The sequence below is a fragment of the Labrus mixtus genome, chromosome 16, assembly GCF_963584025.1.
Source record: "Labrus mixtus chromosome 16, fLabMix1.1, whole genome shotgun sequence".
Classification (NCBI taxonomy): Eukaryota; Metazoa; Chordata; class Actinopteri; order Labriformes; family Labridae; genus Labrus; species Labrus mixtus.
In genome coordinates this window covers 12,781,586-12,801,986 of record NC_083627.1, presented here as the reverse complement: position 1 = coordinate 12,801,986, position 20,401 = coordinate 12,781,586, and the positions used below count along the sequence as shown (strand labels likewise).

Sequence of the window (20,401 nt, the reverse complement as noted above, 5' to 3'; positions counted from 1 at the left end):
TCTACTGCTATATTCTGTGTAAGAGCATCTGTAACGATTAAGAACTATATTAATAACCAGATTAAATTTCCCTGAACTCGTAAAAAGTGATTTTTTCTTTTTATTTGGTAACAGTTTGCACAAATCTTAAGACACTACATCAACCATGTAACGTTGATGTCATCCTCTATAACCTACACAGCATATTAGGTTCAGTTGAGTTAAGTTTATGTTACTGACGGATAATTACTACACAAAGTTTGTTTTTTAATATCGACATTTACGTGGAGTATTACATTCATCATAACGTCAGATAACCATATTTACAGTCTGCGGTTAACCACCGAGGTGAACCTTTAGCTTCTAACATCACAAACTTATTATTTTCAACATCTTAACAAACATTTCTAAATCATTGACCGTAAATAATGGGCTACACTGAGTACAGTTAGCCGACTGGTTTACAAGCTAGCCCTGTAAATATAAATACCGACACATGAGTATGTAGTAAATATAACACTACTATATCACTTACCGAAAAAAACTGAAGCATCAACTTCTTGGATGGTCTGTTAACCGCACAGCAAGCTGTGTATGTTGTCAGATATGTGTTAAACAAACTCTCCAGACGAAGTAAAAAAGAGGAGAAATCAGGCGGATCAAGCTGTTATCTAGCCTCCTGAACTGACAGACAGATGCAGCGCGCAGAGCTGTCAATCAAATCTGCCACAACCCTTATATGGACATCGTTTTCCTTAATACAATAAAATCTGATGAGTTATAAAAAATCCCCCCCCCCCCCACAGTGTGAGAACAAGGGGCCGTCAATTTATCAGATATATCTTGTTTTTTGAACCAGGCTGTAAACATGTTAATTCCTGTGGTAAAAACGGGCTTTTTTGGCTGTGGGCTTATGGCACTTCCGGCACTTCTGCAGCCAGCCTCAAGTGGAACCTCGAGGAACTGCAGTTTTTTGTACTTCCGCATTGGCTTCATTTTTCAAGACCGGAGGTTGCCCCTTGATTGAACACAGAGACTCTGTTAGTTCAGACTCTTTGTGGCCGGACGTATGTTTGAGGAAAGTTTAACAAGACTGTAACTGTTTTTAAAGATGGTCCTGAGAGTAAAGATCATTGGTTTACATGATGAAATGTACTTGACATGATCTTCTGTTTCTTTGCACAAAAAAATCTGACAGAAAGAAGGGAAAGCTGGAAGTAATAATCCTAAACCAAAATCCTCAGGGACACTTCTGATCAGGATTTGTTGTTTGAAGATTCAAGATTCAAAAATCTTTAGTTCCCATCACGTTATGACGGTAAATTACCTTTGGTTAGAGGTTTACACAACATAAAAACACACATCACAAGCTGCACGGTGGTGCAGTGGTTAGCGCTGTCTCCTCACAGCGAGAAGGTTCCTGGTTTGAATCCCCGTCTGACAGGAGCCTCTCTGTGTGGAGTTTGCATGTTCTCCCCGTGCATGTGTGGGTTCTCTCCGGGTACTCCGGCTTCCTCCCACAGTCCAAAGACGTGCTCGTTAGGTTAACTGGTGACTCTAAATCGTCCGTAGGTGTGAATTTGAGTGTGGCTGGTTGTCTGTCTCTATATGTCAGCCCTGTGATTGGCTGGCGGCCAGTCCGGGTTGTAACCCCGCCTCCCGTCCAATGACAACTGAACGCGTCAGGCGGTATAGATAGAGGACGGATGGATAATTAGACTCAAATATAATCAAACCAAAAGTTCCATAAATAGGTCAAAGCACATTAAAAAGTTGATATATTGTAATTGTTTAAAAATGCGTACTGCAGTGGGAGTAAAAGAGTCCTTGTAAGTTTTCTTTTTAGCCGAGGGGACTGTGAACCGTCTGCCTGAGGGGAGCAGCGGAACTGAGTGGTGGATGTGAAGGGTCCTCAGTGATGCAGACTGCTTTCCTTTCTGCTGCATGTAACACTCTGACAGTTTGATATGAGTGCTGCCGGTGAGTTGAGCTGCATGTTTGATGATTCCAGTGATTTGTTTTTCTTTAATTTTTCAGTGAGAAGGTTGTACCAGGATATGATGTTAATGTGAGAACTAATTCAATGAGTGACCGGAGTACTGTAGTTACTGTAGTTATGTCCTGTCTGATGTTAAAACTCGTCGGCCTCCTTAGGAGAAACACGTGAGGCCGCAGACGGAGGAAGTTGTCAAGTCTCTTCTGTGTGTGTGTGCCATAAGTTCTCTCTCTCATGTGAAAGCTTTTGGTTCCACTGAGGAATAACAAAGATCTGTTGTGACAAAGGTTGAAATGGAGATGATCAGTCAGGCTTCTATTTCTTCTTGTTTAGATCATTACATTACAAGTTCTGAACCCATTTTAAAATCCTGGTGCTAACCTTTAGGGCCCTGTCACACTGGCAATCTGTACCGTGCTGTACTCAAGCACGATTGGCCCCCTGCTGCGCCACTCTCCCGCTGGCCGGCACCATTCTTATGCTCCCAATCGGCCTCTCTGAAAAATGGAGAGAGGTTAGTACGCAGAAAGGTTTACAGACCCATGCAGAGCTGGCTAAACACTGAAGCTTCAGTGTCCACCACATGGCAACCTGCGTGAGCATCGACTCTAGAGAGGAGGGGGCCGTGGGAGACAGCTCTCTACAATGTTTAGAATTTGGACTGCAGTACCCATTTTAAACACTGGGTATCAGAGTAACATATTGCTCCTTTAAGTTTTCACATCTTTTCTTTTGATTAAAGAAGATTAACTGAAGTCTTATTTGGCATGCGTCACAGAGTATTAATGTAAACATCTCCTTCTCTATTTAACGTGTATAAATAGAGTCTAAAACATGGAGTGTTTTCTGAATATCATTACTTCGCCCATGTTGCAGATCATTTCAAAGGCGCTGCAGCATTTTCCAGACTCAGTTGTACTTTTCCGTCAGTCACGGCTCATTTCACAGCGATGAGAATCAACAGTTTAACACTTCTGCTAATCGCCCGCCTCCCATTGAGCTCAGATTAGATTCACTCACTGCCTCCTCTTTCATGCAGGAGCTGTGAGCACGAGGCATCTGAATACTGATGGAACTGTGTGTGTGTGTGTGTGTGTGTGTGTGTGTGTGTGTGTGACATTTAAACACCAGTGTTCTATAATTAGCATGTGGTGTGTTTAATGCTTGCGTCCATTTGAGCGTCACACGTTTTCTTCCATGTTTGCATTCAGCCCACCGCGCCGTCTTCACTGCATTAATCCTTCAGTGTGTTCTTTCAAAGAACTCTCCAGGTAGGTTTCCTGGAAAGCACCTGATGATTGTGCCGTTACTGTGAAAACTCCCACCTGTTAAGAGTTACATACAGAGCTAACATGTGTACATATACTATGTGGATCCATCTCTTTGTCTCTTTGTCTTCACCGTCATCCTCACGCCTACATTGATGACCTTGATCGGACTACCTGACGTCCTCAGACGCTTTAGATCACCCCCCCCACTATGACAGTACGTCATAGTTTCACCCCTGTCATAACAGCATTCGACCAAAGTGGGCGACAAAATCATCTTGATTGGATTGTCGTCTATTTGAGTAGGAAGCCTGCGAGTGATTTTTACCTCGACGCCCGGTTTCTATTTTCAATCCTCTCGCTCATGTTGACATGGGCGACTAGGGGGAACAGGAAAACTTCTCTATGATTGTATTCCCTCTTCTCTCACTCAGCAGAGCTCGATAGCTTGTTTCACAAAGTGCAGATAACGGTGCTTTAATAATATCCCAATGTTGACCTCTGACCTGTGCCAACACCAGAGAAAAACTTTATTCAGCTCACCGCGAGCCGTTTATTGACGAGCCTCTGAGTGTTGTGAATACAAGGCACCACACTTCAGTTTGTCCACCTTCAAAATAAAAGCACCACACTTCAGTTTGTCCGCCTTCCAAATAAAAGCACCACACTTCAGTTTGTCCACCTTCAAAATAAAAGCACCACACTTCAGTTTGTCCGCCTTCAAAATAAAAGCACCACACTTCAGTTTGTCCGCCTTCCAAATAAAAGCACCACACTTCAGTTTGTCTGCCTTCAAAATAAAAGCACCACACTTAAGTTTGTCCACCTTCAAATTAAAAGCACCACCCTTCAGTTTGTCCACCTTCAAAATAAAAGCACCACACTTCAGTTTGTCCGCCTTCCAAATAAAAGCACCACACTTCAGTTTGTCCGCCTTCAAAATAAAAGCACCACACTTCAGTTTGTCCGCCTTCCAAATAAAAGCACCACACTTCAGTTTGTCCGCCTTCAAAATAAAAGCACCACACTTCAGTTTGTCCACCTTCAAAATAAAAGCACCACACTTCAGTTTGTCAACCTTCAAATTAAAAGCACCACCCTTCAGTTTGTCCACCTTCAAAATAAAAGCACCACACTTCAGTTTGTCCACCTTCAAAATAAAAGCACCACACTTCAGTTTGTCAACCTTCAAATTAAAAGCACCGCCCTTCAGTTTGTCAACCTTCAAATTAAAAGCACCACCCTTCAGTTTGTCCACCTTCCAAATAAAAGCACCACACTTCAGTTTGTCCACCTTCAAAATAAAAGCACCACACTTCAGTTTGTCCGCCTTCCAAATAAAAGCACCACACTTCAGTTTGTCCACCTTCAAAATAAAAGCACCACACTTCAGTTTGTCCACCTTCAAAATAAAAGCACCACACTTCAGTTTGTCCACCTTCAAATTAAAAGCACCACATTTCAGTTTGTCAACCTTCAAAATAAAAGCTTCACATGTTATAATATTTGCATGGGTGAAACTGAAATTCACAGAGCAGAGAAGTCTATATTTAACAAATGCAGTGTGGACAGTGAGCGTCTGATACTGCGCTAAATTGATGCCATGATTCTCACGCTGCCGTGCTGTTAAGACACGCTGTAAGTTTTTAATGATATAGTTTCAGTTATTCATTAAAAAACACGTCAGTGTTTGGTGTCCTAGTGGTCGGTGCCCACGCCATGTGAAGAGACTGTGGTCCTCCAGGCGGGTGGCCAGGGTCCGGATCCAAACTGTGGATCCTTTCCCGCATGTTGTTCCCCTTTCTCCCTGATTTCTGACTCTATCCACTCTGCTCTCTCTCCACATTCATTTAGTGAACATTTCATTGATTATTGGTGCTAAACTGTTGGAAACAACCTAAAAGCAGCCGCTGCGTCTTTACCCTCCGGTTAAATAGAAACACACGCAGCCTGTTGCACTCTGTGTGTGTGTGTACAGTGTGTCTGTGTCTTTGGTTTCCCATAAATCTTCATCCATCATCCTCACAGCTGCCCCCCCCCCCCCATCTGCATCAGCATCACTGCCCTTCATATCCTCTCTCTCTCTCTCTCCCTATCTCTCCCCTTCTCCTTTTTTGCCAATTATTCTCCTTCTTTCCTCCTTGTACCCTTCAGTCTCCCTCTCTCTCTCTCTCTCTCTCTCATCTTTCATTAACGCTCTAACTCGCTCACTCTTCCTTTCCCTTAAATACTTTCCTCTTTATCTCTCCCTCTCGCCCTCCATCTGCATCTCCCTCTCTCTCTTTGCACTCCTCCCCCTCTCTATGTTATCCACCTTGTTGCCTTTCTCCTCCTCTCCTCTGTCACTCCCCTGCTCGCTCGCCCGCTCGCCCGCTCACTCACTCACTCACTCACTCATTGATAGTGGAGGCGATGTGACCAGCATTCCGAGCGGCTACTCGTTATTCAGCCGGCGAGCAGCAGGAGTCAGGGTGGAGTGTCGATTCACCTCCGTCTCTCTCTCTCTCTCTCACTCTCTCTGTCTGTGATGCTCGCTCTCTTGCTCTCTCTCTTTCCCATGTGAGCAGTGGGAGGGTGCGGTGTGATGACGATGGCGAGTGATGATGAAAAGAACAGCAGACGACCGCTGAGAAAACACAGAGACCATCAGAGATAACACAGAGTCAGTGTGTGAGAGTCAGAGAACAGAAAAACAAACCTCCAAACATCTTCTTTCTACAGAGCACCTTCTTTATCCATTATGCACTATTCTTGGATTCCTCTGGTTATCGTTCATATTTGATTCACTGAGTAAATGGATATCAGACCGCAGAGGCATATGGTCTGATAAAAAGTACTTACAGATACATTTGTTTAAAAAAAAAACAGATTTAGAAAATCAAAATGGTTGTCTTTTTATAAACTGTAATAATGATATACAATGAAACACTCGGCACTTCATGAAGTTCCTGTTTGATACTTAGTTTGCGAGCATTAAAATAAAGTTATATCAGCTTCACTGTCGGATACAAGCAGAGTTAATTATCTCTAAACAAAATATATACATCCTTAAAGGTCCAATCAGTGAGATGTGTAGTGAGTGAAATGATAAAGTGACCTTACTATATGATCAAACATTAAGGAAACATGCTATGTTGAAGTGCTGGCTTCTCTGACAACAATGCAGCAGCCAGTATGTCCTCCTTCTAACTTTAGATTCTGGTCCTGAATGCTCTGGATTTGTTTGGACCAGAGAAGGTAGACGGTTTTAAGGCACCCCCACACGGCCGTTTTGGACGACCCTCGGTTTGCCAGATATGAGACCAGTTATCAGGTCAAACCAACAGGTGTTGCAGCGATGGAAGCGGGCAAGAGAACTGGTTCAGATAGAAGTGATTGTACCCGACCTAAAAAGCCTCTGCATGTTTCTAATAAGCTCCACGAGCAGAAACGTGCTCAAACTAGGATCAATATTGGAGATGCTTTTGAAAAATGGAGAGAGGTTAGAACGCAGAAAGGTTTACAGACCAGTGCAGAGCTGGCTAAACACTGAAGCTTCAGTGTCCACCACATGGCAACCTGCGTGAGCATCGACTCTAGAGAGGAGGGGGCGGGGGAGACAGCTCTCTACAGTGTTTAGACACTAGGGGTCAGAGTTACATATTGCTCCTTTAACTACACAGTATTTGTCATGTTTTCTGTTTGGGATTCATGTTCTTATTTTTTGCTTATTTGCTTATTTTTTTCTAAGAAATAAACTTGAACAACAATGAGAAAAAAAAAAGAGCTGATAACAGAGCTGACTTATTTTCAGTTTTGCACCAATAATAATTTTAATTTAAGATGTTTGAAATGCAGAAATCTGACTGTGTTTCTGTGTGTGAAGTCTGAAGTCATCCAGAGGACATTTATTCCTTGTGGTTTTAACCACAGCTCGGCGAGACGGAGTCAACTGGAAGCAAACAAAATTATGGAGTCGTTTGTAGCGTCGCTCACTCAGAGGGATTCCTCTGCAGACAAATCGAGTTGGTAACTGGATTACCTCGAGCAAATCATGGAATTAAAATCAAAGCAGTTTTTAACTTGGACTGAAAATGTAATGAAGAAAGAAAACTGAAAGCATCTCTCAGAGGAACAACTGGAGAGTTTTTACATCACGTTTTTTTCCACTAAATACAAACAAGACAAAACAAAGTCATGAGACGATGTGAGGTTAAACATCCCGACTCAAACAGCCACTTTCTTGCGCTCCTCATAGTTCCAGAAACATTAGAAACAATAAAACAGAAATTATTCTGCCATGTTCCCCTGCACACCGCTTGGGGCCGTTCCTTCTCTGTTCTGATTTAGCTCCGTCCGACGGCCGCGCCCTGCCCCACTGGGTCCCATTCTAGACTGGGTCTTGTTCTGAAGAGTGAGCACAGCAGAGTGCAGCCATGAGCAGTGGGACTCCCTGGTTCACAAGATCACAGGAGAACTAGTTCTTGTCTTTTTCAAGGTAGAGTTGCTTGGTGCCTGTTTTGACGTTGTTAAAGTGATAAAAAAAAAAACACAAAACACGAGTCCTGGCAAACATCAATCCATTTTTCCAGAAAGTGTTATAGCACAACCTTAAGACACCCGGAGCGCACCTGCAAACACGGGGCGAGAGACGAGGCAGCTGTGCTGACTTGGATGTTGCTCGGACATAGATCTGGACCTCGGTGAAGGCGTTCCTCGAGGTCTAAAGAACACAATCTTCAGCTCCTATGAGCCGCCAGTTTGTTCCTTTTTATCAAGTTCAGATTATTTTTTGGGATGGCGAGTGCAGTGGCGCTAGTTGTTGACAGTTCCTCAGTAAGACGAGCACAGCTCAGTCGGTGCGTAGTTGAAATGCGAGCTATGCTAAACTTAAACGACTAAACGAGCCTACCCATGAACAGCTGTTATACCGTAGCCATCCACACATTTAGAAGGTAGAAGAAAGTTCTCAGTTCCTCTTTGATGTGTGTGAGTCGTCTCTCTGCTACTGCTGCTGCTGCAGTCGCCCGCGGCCTGACCAGGTTCACCCAATGGACCAATCAGCAGCCGTCAGCTCTGGGAGTTTTATTGGGCATCACCGAACATAAAACCGACAACAATAAACAAAGCTGCAGCATCTCCTGTTCACAACCAGCTCGTATAGAGAAGATAGAAAGAAAAACATCTGTGAGTCCAAACCTTCGCAAAAGATCGTGTTTAGATCATTTTTGGGGGTTGACGAGATGGGAACGTTTGTTTGGTTCAACCAGACGATGTGAAAAAACTAAAAACAAGTTCAACGGAATCGTCCTGCTTGTGGAAGAAAGGTGCTGCAGAATGCCTGCTGAATGCATGAACCCGGATGTGCAGGATCCTTATGGTCCTCCTCCTCAGGGCCGATCCGTCTCATGTCCCCGGCCTCTTCATCCCTCGTCGCGCCTCGCCATCCTCACCACCGCGCTGATATCAATCCCCTTTTAAAACAGAGCCACTCAATTTGTTCTCAGTCATTTGCTGGCTGTATTTTCTTTTCTCTAACTTGTTGGTATCAGATTGAGTTTCTGCTGCTCGCTGTCACCCGGTGCCCCTTATCGCGGGATAACGCCCGACTGTACGGACAACTGGGGGTTAAATAAAGCGTGTTTGCTGCTGTGAGTGTGGATTTGTCGTCAGCAGTCACGGTCGAGCTCGCTGAGGTCCAACACAGGAAAAATCATTACCGGAAGTTTGTCAATGAATGCTTCTTAATTAAGCAACAGTTTAATGACTTGTTTAGCAACGAAAGCCGTTAGTTTTTATTTCTTTCTATTCGGACTGATGTAAGAGAATGTGTTGTCGTCTGATTGAGTGGTCGTCTGCATGCTTAACAGCTGGAGCGCCAGCGTCAGCGTCCGGATGTTTTATCATTCTCGTCACACTCTGAGCGCTCAGAGGAAACATCCAAATGGGATTTAGTTGTCGATACTGAGCAGCGTCTGTCGTCTGTCTTAGTCTGCCTCAGACGTCTGCGGCAGCGTGTCACACATTCAGTCCGTGGCGGTTTGTTCTGCTGCTGCTGCACGTCTTCACCTCCTCGCTCCTGAACCTGTTGAAGATGATCTCAATTTAAGACTCATTTCACACTCTTTAAAACAACCTTCAAATCTTTATTCTCGTAGAAACGGGTACATTCTAAAGTCTTTTTTAGTCTTTTTTTGCCAGCGATTATTTGGATTGTGTTGTGCCGCTGAATGAAAGAGACGTAGGAATGATGTAACCTTGTTTGTGAAACACCTGTATAGTCGGGGCTTTTCTGCTCGCTGTCTTCAACACTGATGAAGGCCTCGGGCTGAAACGCGTCCGTTGTTAATCTGTACGCTGCGGCTCTATACCCAGATAATAAGAAACTTTAGAGGACATTTAGTGTGCTGATGTTTCTGTTCTCTTGGAGTCTTAACGGGTTCGACCGTTCTCATGTTCCGTTTGAACGCTGCTCGTGTCAAAACGATGCACTTTTTATGTTTGTGGTGGGCTGTGAGGACTCGGATTCAGGGGGCTGGCTCTGGGACGCCAGAGTTACCTGTCCAGCCTTCTCGATGTGTTGTGGGACTAACTGGGCGAAGCTCTGGTGATGTCATGGCTCTTGTGTCTACAGGGTTGAGTTGTGGGGGTCAGTAGGGGTCATGTGATGGGGTTGGTTTGATGGCGGTGTCTCTACCTGGAGCCTGCATGTACTGAGCCAGGGTCTGTTGAAGGTGGCGATACTGGTTTGGTTGCTAAGGGCCATGTGGTAGGTTACGCTGCTGTGATCCTGGTGCACAACATTTTGTGATTTTTCTTTTATGCAGCTAGAGGAGGAAAAAGAAAACTGAATAATTATGTTTAAATCTTTATTCTTGTCATGCTGTTTCTGGTTGGATTCTTCTTTGTATCTACAGGACGTCAGGCTGCATGTTTCTTTAATCTTTAATTATAATCAATGGAGTATATGCACAATGTTAATATGCATGCATATAAGAAACAAATACGTAATAAAGTAAATACATACATGCACATATGGGTGAGTGTTAATAGTTAACAAAAGAAATGAAAAATGTCAACAGAAAATAAATCGAGATGAAGCCACAGGGCTGTTTGATGGAGAGATTTTCCCTGCAGCAGTGGTATTACTGCTTTTGGATGATGGTGTGTGTGTGCATGCATGTGTGTGTGTCAGGGGGGTGTCGTTGCTCCTACACAGTTTACCCTGGGGAGCTGTCTGTTTAGAGAGAGAGCGGAGAAGAAAATGGCAGAGATATACGAGGGTGGAGCGAGAGACAGACAAAGATAATGCAGTGTAAGCAACAGGGAGAGAGAGAGGGGGAGACACACACACACACACACACACACACGGAGAGAGAAGGATGGGGGTTTTGTGTGGTTGGCCATGGAGAGGTTAACAGACAGTGAAGGAGACTGTTCAGGGGGTTTATGAGCTCAGAGTCCCTGTGTGATCAGAGATTCTCTTTTCACACACACACACACACACACACACACACACACACACACACACACACACACACACACACACACACACACATACATGCACGAATGATGATTCTTAAAAACCTTTTTGTCCCTGGCTCTTTGATTTCATCAGACTAGTGACCTAATCTCACTTATTTCATTTCCCATAAAAAGGCTCACTTGTGTTTCAAACAGCGTGAAAAAGGTTCTAGAACTATTTCTTGCAGCAGATGAATCCACATTTGGCGGGCCGCCCCCCTAATATAATAGTAGGGGAAACACTGGTCTATTTATTGAGTTAGTACGACTACAACTGGACTCTAAAGTACATGTAGACATGAAAGTATAATTTCTCTTATTCAGACTAACACACACATAATACACATAATGCGGTTGGTGGTCAAATGACTCACACGTTTTTAACCCTTAATCGTCCCCAAACTGGCCAAGGCGTTCTGAGCATGCTCCACAGTTCTGCCGGGCTTTGCCCGTGTAGAAGAGAAGCCGGGGGAAAACAAGACGAGGGCATCACCACGGAGAGCAGCTGACATTAAAGATGGATCCGCAGGATAGATCTCCTTTAACTGATAAAGAAATAAGCTACAGAGACAGAAAGGTTGTAAACATGTTTATTTCTGCTGTAAAGTCGGATGTTTTAATATCGGACCCAATGGACATTCCTTGGTTTTTGGAGTCTACCTCTAGTAGACACTCGTGGTACTGCAGTGATGCACATCTACATTGGCTTCATTTATTTTAACAGCTGAGTTTGCCACTTAGGATCAAAGGCTTATGTGTGGATGAGCATGGACCAACGACATTGACGTGTCATCTTTAATACGTTAAAGGTACGACTAACGCTGCGTCACAGAGCGTCACTGGAGAGCTCATTAGTTCTCCACAGAGAAACTTGGACTAGCCTTGGCAATGAGGCTGCAGACCTTGACTTCAGGGATAATGTGTTCGTTAAAGCTGTAAACAAAAAATAAAAAAACATACAGGATATGAACATGTCTTTCTTTCATGAACGAATGTGAGGACACCTGGAATTAAGGTTTAGGACTTCCTGTTATCTGTGTAATTATTTAATCTGGGGTTTCTTACTTCAGGAAAAGGAAGAAAAAAATCAGGAAGTTTTGGTTTCAGTTGTGCTTTCGATGTTTCAGCTCGTCTAGTTTTCTCCCCCCCGAGGCAAAAAACAGAAAAAAAATGCAGCTTTGAGAAAATAAGATTTCGGTTCTCAGGAAAAGTGAAAGCAAATTAAGATGGAGATTTTATGCAGTGACTCATAGATGCTCACACACACACACACACATACACACACACTCTGGTGAGTGATTCTCCCTGCAGCTCTTCTGCTGTCTGTACTGGACCTTCACAGAACTCATTGTGGACTGTACTGTATGTGGTTTTGTGTGTTCTCGTGTGTGTTTGAAAAGTTTGTTTATTTGTATTTTGCATTTTTCAAACTTGTGTGTATTTTCTGAATCATACCGTTTTAGCTGTGAGTGTCTGTGGGAGGAAAATGAAATAATAAAAATAGCAGAGAGGGACAGAGTGAGTTATCTCTATCCAGCAGCTCTGAATTACTGTTTAAACTTTGATTAATGTGTTAATTTAAAGTGAATTTAACCAGGAAAAACTATTGAATTGAAGAAAATATATAACCAGAATGTCCTGGCCCGGAGAGGCAGCAGCACATTTGAACTGAGTCACAGACAAACGGAGGTCAACCTGTCTGGGGTCACTGAGCGGAGACTCATCAGTCCAAGCATCTACAGCATCTCCACTTTGAGGACAAATTAAAGAGGGTTTACTGACTGGGTCACAGAGTGAAGACCATGAATAAAAAACACAAGTATGTTGGAAGCAAGATAAGGATTGCCTTGGGGCAGCTGTGGCTCAGTTGGTAGAGTCTGTTGTCTCTCAGCTGGAAGGTCATCCGTAGACTAGAAACGCTCTATACAAGCTCAAGTCCGAGCCGTATTCAAGATCTAAGGCACTAAGAAGATGCATGCATATATAAAACATCGACGTAATCATTTTATGGCATTCAATATATGTGTGATAGATTTGATAGAAGGCTGTATCGTTAGCGGTTTCATCGTTGTCTCATGTTTAGCAGCTTTACCGGCTGCAGAAAGTCGTCTAACCCGAGTTATGTCTCAGGTTTGATACAAATGAAATCAATAAATCCATCTGACACCAAAAAGTCGTCTCTTTCTTCGTCCATCTTCAAGTTAGCTTCATAAGGTTGGAACCTTACAAACCTATCTCAAGTAGCATGTTATAAACGAGCCTCTCCGATGTTGACATTTAGCCACGGCCTATAGTCGTCATGGTAACAGTTGAATACACATACACATACTCCACATGCTAACAGTTAGCTCACAACAGGCTTTGGATGCTAGCAGAGTCCGATTTGCGCATTATCCAGTAATATTACTGAACCTCATTTGTCGACGTGGTTCTTTGGCTTCTCACAACGTCTTTGCCAGCTTTGCCACCCCTCAGTCAACAAATGCACGTTGTCAATGAGGGAGAGGCGTAACATCCCTGTGTGTTTTATTACAGTGCAGTTACACTCAGACCTTCAACTGGATCCTACATATTGGTGCTTATCTAAACTTCATGCATGTAAACGTACAACTGAGCGTCATCTGCATATAAAATGGTAGGAAACTATTGTTCTGTATTGTCTAGCTGAGAGTTAGCCGGTAAATGAAGAAGAATACTGGGCTGAGAAAGGATCCCTGAGGTATGGCACAGTTAAAATTAACAGATGAAACTGGTGACAGCAAAGGAACGATGAGAAAGGTATCAATGCAGGAGTTGTTGGGCACTTCCTTTGACAGTGACTGTGCTTTCAAGTTGATGGAGTAGGAAGGAATGATTGCCACCAGTGCAAACATTACCTGATGTAAACTTGCACCTGCCACTTTTTTTTGCAAGAATGAAGAATTGGACCGTTTTTTTTACATGGAGCGCTAGAGACAACAGAAATACGTCCTCCCATCTTCTGTTTTTCTCCCGCAACATTGAGGCTTGTCGACTCGGTAGAAGAGAATCAAATCTGTCACCTTCCCATCAGCAGAAGCCGCGGCTCCATGACTACTTCTTCTGTCTGTCTGACATGTATGATGTGTCTGCTGCTGCAGGCGTTCAGCGACGGCTGTCAAGTGACGTGATGCAGCTGGTGTGTAATGCACTTTGGTGTTTGTTTTTTCAAATTGTGGATGGAACATGTTGAGAGAGAGACAGAGAGAGAGAGAGAGAGAGAGAGATAGGGGATATTGAAGTGAAGGAGAGGGTAGAACAGAGAGGAGGGGGTGGGAGTTGGGGAGAGGGAGAGCTGAATGCAGTCCAGCCTCTCTGCGCTGTGGAGCAGCAGTCAGTCCGACAGTGAAGGACGCAGAGCGAGGAGGAGGAGGAGCACACCAGGAATAATCAAAGAAGAAAGAGCATCCCTCGTTTTCTCTTCCTCTCTTTGTGCTGTGGGATAAAAAGACAAACAGCAGCTGGAGGTAAAAAAGAAGAAGGAGAAGAAGAAGAAGGTGTTGGAGGTGTCATTGCGTCTGCGTCTGTGTGTGTGTGTGTGCGCACCTGTGCGTGTTTGTGCTGTTAGTTTTACCGTGAGGACTCGTCTCTCAGGTGGATTTGGAGTAAAGCTGGGATTCTGATCACGAGGAGTTGCTTGCTGCTGTTTTGTCTGTTGCACCTCCTTTATTCCTCTCCCTCTCTCTCTGCTCTGCTCGCTCACTCACTCAGTCACTCGGTCGAGGGACTACTGCTCTGCTCCCTCTCCCTCTCTCCTCTTCCTGCCTCACTCTCCTCCAGCCGGCTCTGCTGTAACTGTGCCGGCACTACGGCTGCTGCTCGCTAGCTCGCCCACGGAGAGGAGAAGCAGATGGGTGAGTGTGTGTGATTAAGTGAGTGAGTGTGATTTAGTGAGTGAGTGTGTGTGTGTGTGTGTGTGTGTGTGTGTGTGTGTGTGTGTGTGTGTGTGTGTGTGTGTGTGTGCGTGTGTGCGTGTGTCATTGAGGGGGGTAGTTGTCTCTGCTGCTTTTTTGCCTTTTTTCCTCTGTCGTCTCTTTTCCTTTTCACCCCATTTGCGCTTTTTCTTGTCTTCATTTCTCTGGCCGTGCTCCTCCGTTTCCCATCACTCATTCTCCTCGCTTCCCACCTCGCCAACCATCGTTTTCAGACGACCATCCATCAGATGATTCGTGCCCCCTTTTCTTCACTCACTCAGCTTCCACCTCGCTTCTATTCTGATTTCAACATTTCCCATCTTCGCGTTCCTTCTTTCCCTTCTTTCCCCTCTTTCCCATAACCATCACTCATTTGCACCATCAGCCAAGCAGCCAGGCAATGAATGCACACAAACACACATTTATGCACACACACACACACACACACACACACACACACACACACACACACACACACACACAGATTCGTGCATCATAACCTGGAAGTCATCAGGACTGCCTGAAGCAGAGAGGCGTAAGGCTCGACAGAAAATCGACAAACGGGGGTTGAACCCCCGATAATCCCTCCATCCCTCTCTTCATCCATCACTCCGCTGCCTGATCAACCCCCCACATGCATGCACACACACACACACACACACACACACACACACACACACAAACACATGTGGAATGAATAAGTATGTATATTCACAAACGTACATGTTCGCACAGTGAGATGGTTCTAAACAGCTGAGCATCAGTGTACACCATAAACCTGATCGCTGCTGTCACACACACACACACACACACACACACACACACACACACACACACACACACACACACAGAAGTACAGAGGGCAGGCGGGAATTTGATTAATTCACAGGATAAATTATTCATCGGATGAAAAGCGCTCACATCCTAAAACGTCCCATGTGTTCTAATTTGCAGCTGAAATGTTTGTTAATTGTTCGTTTGAGCTGAAAACAGCAGAATGATTGTCGACGAGTCTTTCATCAGCTTCTGTTTGCACCCAGAGTGTTGGCTCGGGGTAACTGATGAGAACACATGAATGAGGTGTGTGTGTCGTGGCTTAATCAGAGGACCATCAAAGGTTTAGATGCAGGCCTAATCTCTGCTACCCACCTGTTGACTGTCACCAACGAATCATGAAGAATACCAAGAACATCAGGGGGATAGAAGGTCGTCAATACTTTTCATACTTCATATTTTTAACCAAGATGAGCCGCGAGGGAAACAGAGTGCACGATCTTAATTACACAAATACATTGGCAACCAATCCCTAATGAATGTTGCCAAGGTATATGCAGAATTCAGACGGTGTGTAAGAGTTTGGCCCAGTATGAGGGGCAGAGGACTGTTTTTGTTGCGGTGGTGTCCAAACGGGTGTTCCCGTCGTCGGATTGTCACTTGTGTCTGATTGAAGTTTAACAATCTCGAAATGGAAAACCCTGGTTTGTAAACCGTGCCCTCGAAGAGTAACACTGCTTCTACCAAATGATTTTTGTGGACCAACAGAATTCTGTGTAAATTTGCATAATCAGGGGCGTGTCTGAGTTGACTGACAGGTTGGTTTAAGGCCCGCCTTAGCTCCATCTCAATGGCTGAATCCCGTGCTATTCACTGTGTAGTGGAAACGTCATTTTGAAGTGCTTTCTGAATCCTGAGTGAGCATCATCATAGTCCACTCAATGTATCCCACAATTCATTGTGAAAGGTAGTGTCTGAGGCGAATAAAAGGAGCGACCGGCGTGAACACAGAAACACAAACATGTCATATTTACGACGTTTTGACTGAAAGCCAGAAGCGGAAAGATTCTGAACGTTGGTAACGTCAGTTTGTCTTAATGATGATGATGTCATTACTTCTCTTTATTTTTTATCCTCGGCCGGCGTTAAGCTGAATGTTTTAGTTATGTGACAGTAATAACGTCACTGTCGGCGCCCGATGAGTGAGCGAGTAGTCCAAAATGTTTTTTTATTGTTCTGAATGAGTGCATGATAAAGTCCACTACAGATAACTCACTGTAGAGTGAGGAGGGAATGGAGAGTGATTTCAGAACCTTTATCTGTTTTGTAGATCAATCCAAAGTTAGATGAAGGCAGCGTTTCCAACATGGCGACCGCCATTGTTGGGCTTCAAAACGCCTCTTCAGAAACAAATGAGTGATGTCACAGAATCGACATGTTATACTGTCTTTGCTACAATATGTAAGCTACGAATATGTTGTCAATCCATGAACAAAGCTGAATTGGTTTTTGGCTCCGAATAAAAACATTGAATGTTTGAAAGGCAGCGTGATGTCTCAACAAACCTCCCTGACCTCAAAGAGAACTCTCCCTCGTCTTTAAAGGACATGTGATGGTCGTCATCAGCTGACAGAGCTCACCCAGTTAAAAAGGATTAGTGTGAAAGATCCAAAGTCAATAAACTCTTTGATCAAAGTTTATAATATGCAGCTCATTCCTTCTTAAAACCTGATGATACAACACCACTTCCTGTAAAGTCAGGACACTTTTGATATTTAGGATTTAAAATGTTGACAATTACATCATAAGAGGGTCTGGAGGAAATCGTGTGTGACTACAATAACCGCGAGAGGCGAGGGCGAACAGTAGTGGCGACCGGCGGCAAGACTCTACACAAAGCATTAAAATCACAAATTTACCCACCGGCCCCATTGTCTCTAACATTTCAATGTTAGGAGCAAACCGGGCCCCTCCTCCTGGGCTCATCGCCCCCTGCAAGATGTAGTGTGTACGTTTACTGCTTGTAGCTACACTGCAAGCTAACACACGCTAGCACAAGCTAACCGCCGGTGTTTCTCACCTGCCTGTCCAACAGGAAGCAGACCAACTCCACGTCCACGGGTAAAAGACAACACAAGGTTCACCCTCGTTTTAGAACGAGCTTCATCCGCTTGGTGTTTCTCCTCGCTGTGATTATATTTTCTCTTCTTTGTTGCTACGTCCACGTCCGTCATATTCACCAGTTTTAATCCCGTCCAATCACTGAGTTGTATCCACTCCTAAACTCACCTGCTGCGCTGTCATTGGCTGGAGGAAACACACCAGGCTGTTCTGTGTTGTGTGTCAGCGGCACAGAGTCGTCTCCTCCCTGTGTGTGAGTGAATGAGACAGAGTTGTTATCAGCGAGCGATCAGATGACAAAGAGAGGTGGGTGGAAAAGTGGAGCGAGTGTTTCCAGGTTTAATTTATACGTGCTGTAATCCAGAGAGGGTTAGCATGTTGTTTTCACTGCAGGTGACAGCCAGGGTTGATGGAGTCGACATTTGTTCTGCACGAGCGTCGGCAGGCGTACGTTTGTGTTTGTGTGATTCGCTTCTTGTGGGTCTTTGGGGGCTGCAGGCAGAGCTGAAACTGACGTCGCTGTTTATGATTAAACGTTCAGATTCCTTCAGTTGTCATCGTTCAACAGATCTCGCACCGCTAACCCGAGTTATCCACCGAGATCTCAACGGTGATTCATCAAAGAAGAAACAGTGATAATGCACTTTTACTTTAAAATAAATCCTTAACGCTCCTGTGTGAGTCTGAAACACTGAAGCTGCAGGATCGAGGTTGTGATGAAAAATACTTTTTCTCCTTCTTTCTCCACACGACTCTCTGGGTTTGAATCCAGCACACGCATGTCTGTAAGCGCTGTGTTAAAGCTGGAGTAGACTTCTCCTTGAGGACGTACTTTGCTGTGATTATGTGTATTATGTGTACTTAAGAGCTGCTGACGGCTCTCTTTAACAAACAGCCTCTCAGGCGCCGTGTCGACTCTGAGCCACAACGGCGTAGAAAGAGGAATCATTTGGTTTGAGACTGCAGACGTTTAGAGGCGCTCCAAGAAAAGCAGCCGGTCTGAAGCCAGCCGGTCTGAAGCCAGCTGGTCCCGACGACAGTGATGAACAAAGAACTGTTCGCATTTTATATCCAAATAAAATGCAAATGGCCCCGCAGCTGTGTTAGAAATGGAAGGATGTACGTTGTTGTTGAATTATTTTAAAGGACAGATGACAGCATTAGCTTGATGCTAGCTTATCCAACTCAGCTCGGACCAGAAGTACATCAGGTGACCCGTGGTTTAGTACGTTGCTATAACAGCTCGGGTTAGTATGCAGTATGTTTTGTTTGAGCTTGAAGCAGGCAGGATGTTAGTATGTGGTTTCAGACACGTGTTCCTCACAGTGGGAGATTTTCTGTGCAAACAGAAAAGAGAATGAAGCAGTTTGAAAATGATGTTTGTATTCTGCGGCCGTCGTGCACTCACTCGCAGTCAAATGTTCGGAACATTTCCTGCTGAGTTTGTCTGTTCGAGTTCACACATGCAGCTCAGGACTGCAGTGCATGTGTGAACGGTTCTTTCTTAGGCAACTTGTGTGCAAAACAAGTGTAAGACGTCTGTTAAATATCTCGACCCGGCTTTTCTAAAAGCGATGATCTCATTTTGTAGATTTTTCTTGCGGAAACTGAGAAACGAAAATAAGGAGACCCAGAGTTCCCAGAGTGCTGTTGGGGTTCTCAGTACACTGCAGGGTCTCTGTAACTCCTCCTGAGGTCTGAAGGCTTGAAGCAGAATCATGGCAGTGTTTGTGTTGTGTGTCAGCGGCACAGAGTCGTCTCCTCCCTGTGTGTGTGTGTGTGTGTGTGTGTGTGTGTGTGTGTGTGTGTGTGTGTGTGTGTGTGTGTGTGTGTGTGTGTGTGTGTGTGTGTGTGTGTGTGTGTGTGTGTGTGTGTGTGTGTGTGTGTAAGTGAATGAGACAGAGCAAGTTCTTATCACGAGAGAATCCGAGCGATCAGATGACAGAGAGAGGTGGGTGGAAAAGTGGAGCGAGTGTTTCCAGGAGTAATGTATGCGCGCTGTAATCCAGAGAGGGTTAGCATGCTGTTGTCACTGCAGGTGACAGCCAGGGTTGATGAAGTCGACATTTGTTCTGCAGGTGTGTTTGTGTGTGTGTGTGTGTGTGTGTGTGTGTGTGTGTGTGTTTGATTTCTGCATGATCATAAAACAGTGTGTGTGCTCGTGTGCGTCTGTATGTTTGGCAGTGATGATCTCATGTATGTTTTTATTGACATGGGCTATTTTGGTTGAGTGTGTGTCCCCGCCTACACTTGTGTTGGTGCATGTGTGTGGTATTTTAAGGGTGTATCTGTTAGTGTGTGTTTTCAGTGCCAGGTTGCAGGTAGTGCAAAAGGAAAAACTGTTCAAGCTTCATATTGCTCAAACAGGGAATGTTTACTGCAACCTAACCTAACCTACACACACACACACACACACACACACACACATGCACACATACATACAGACACACACACACATATTGCGTTCACCTCTTCACACTCGAATGCTCCGTGACTCCACTGGCGGTGTGAAGGAGGAGAAGAGGAGTCAGACTGTGCAGTTCAGATATAAACGATGATTTCACCTGCACTGGATGCACCTTAATGATTCAATTGATGGATTTTATTCTGGGTCGTTAACCTGTCTGAAGGAGTCTATTGATTAAAGGCGTCCCTCCTGCGGGGAGGTAAAACAAATAGTCAATTCTGCGTTGTTGTGGCTAAGGCAGTAATGTTGCACACAAAGGTTCTGACCTTTTGATTGGTGTCCCTGTTGGATTGATATAAATGTCTTTACCTGGGCAGTTTGTGGGTGTGTCTTTATGGAAACGAATGCAGAAGATTGTGAA

At 44.4% G+C, this 20,401-nt stretch overlaps 1 protein-coding gene across 1 annotated transcript in view; it reads left to right on the top strand.

The window, feature by feature from the left end:
- The first annotated feature begins 14,103 nt into the window (after positions 1-14,103).
- Positions 14,104-20,401, top strand: part of LOC132990789 (glutamate receptor ionotropic, kainate 5-like) — a 180,806-nt gene continuing 174,508 nt past the window's right edge. The window contains 1 exon segment of the mRNA XM_061059226.1: positions 14,104-14,618. The gene's annotated coding sequence lies outside the window, so the exon portion shown is untranslated.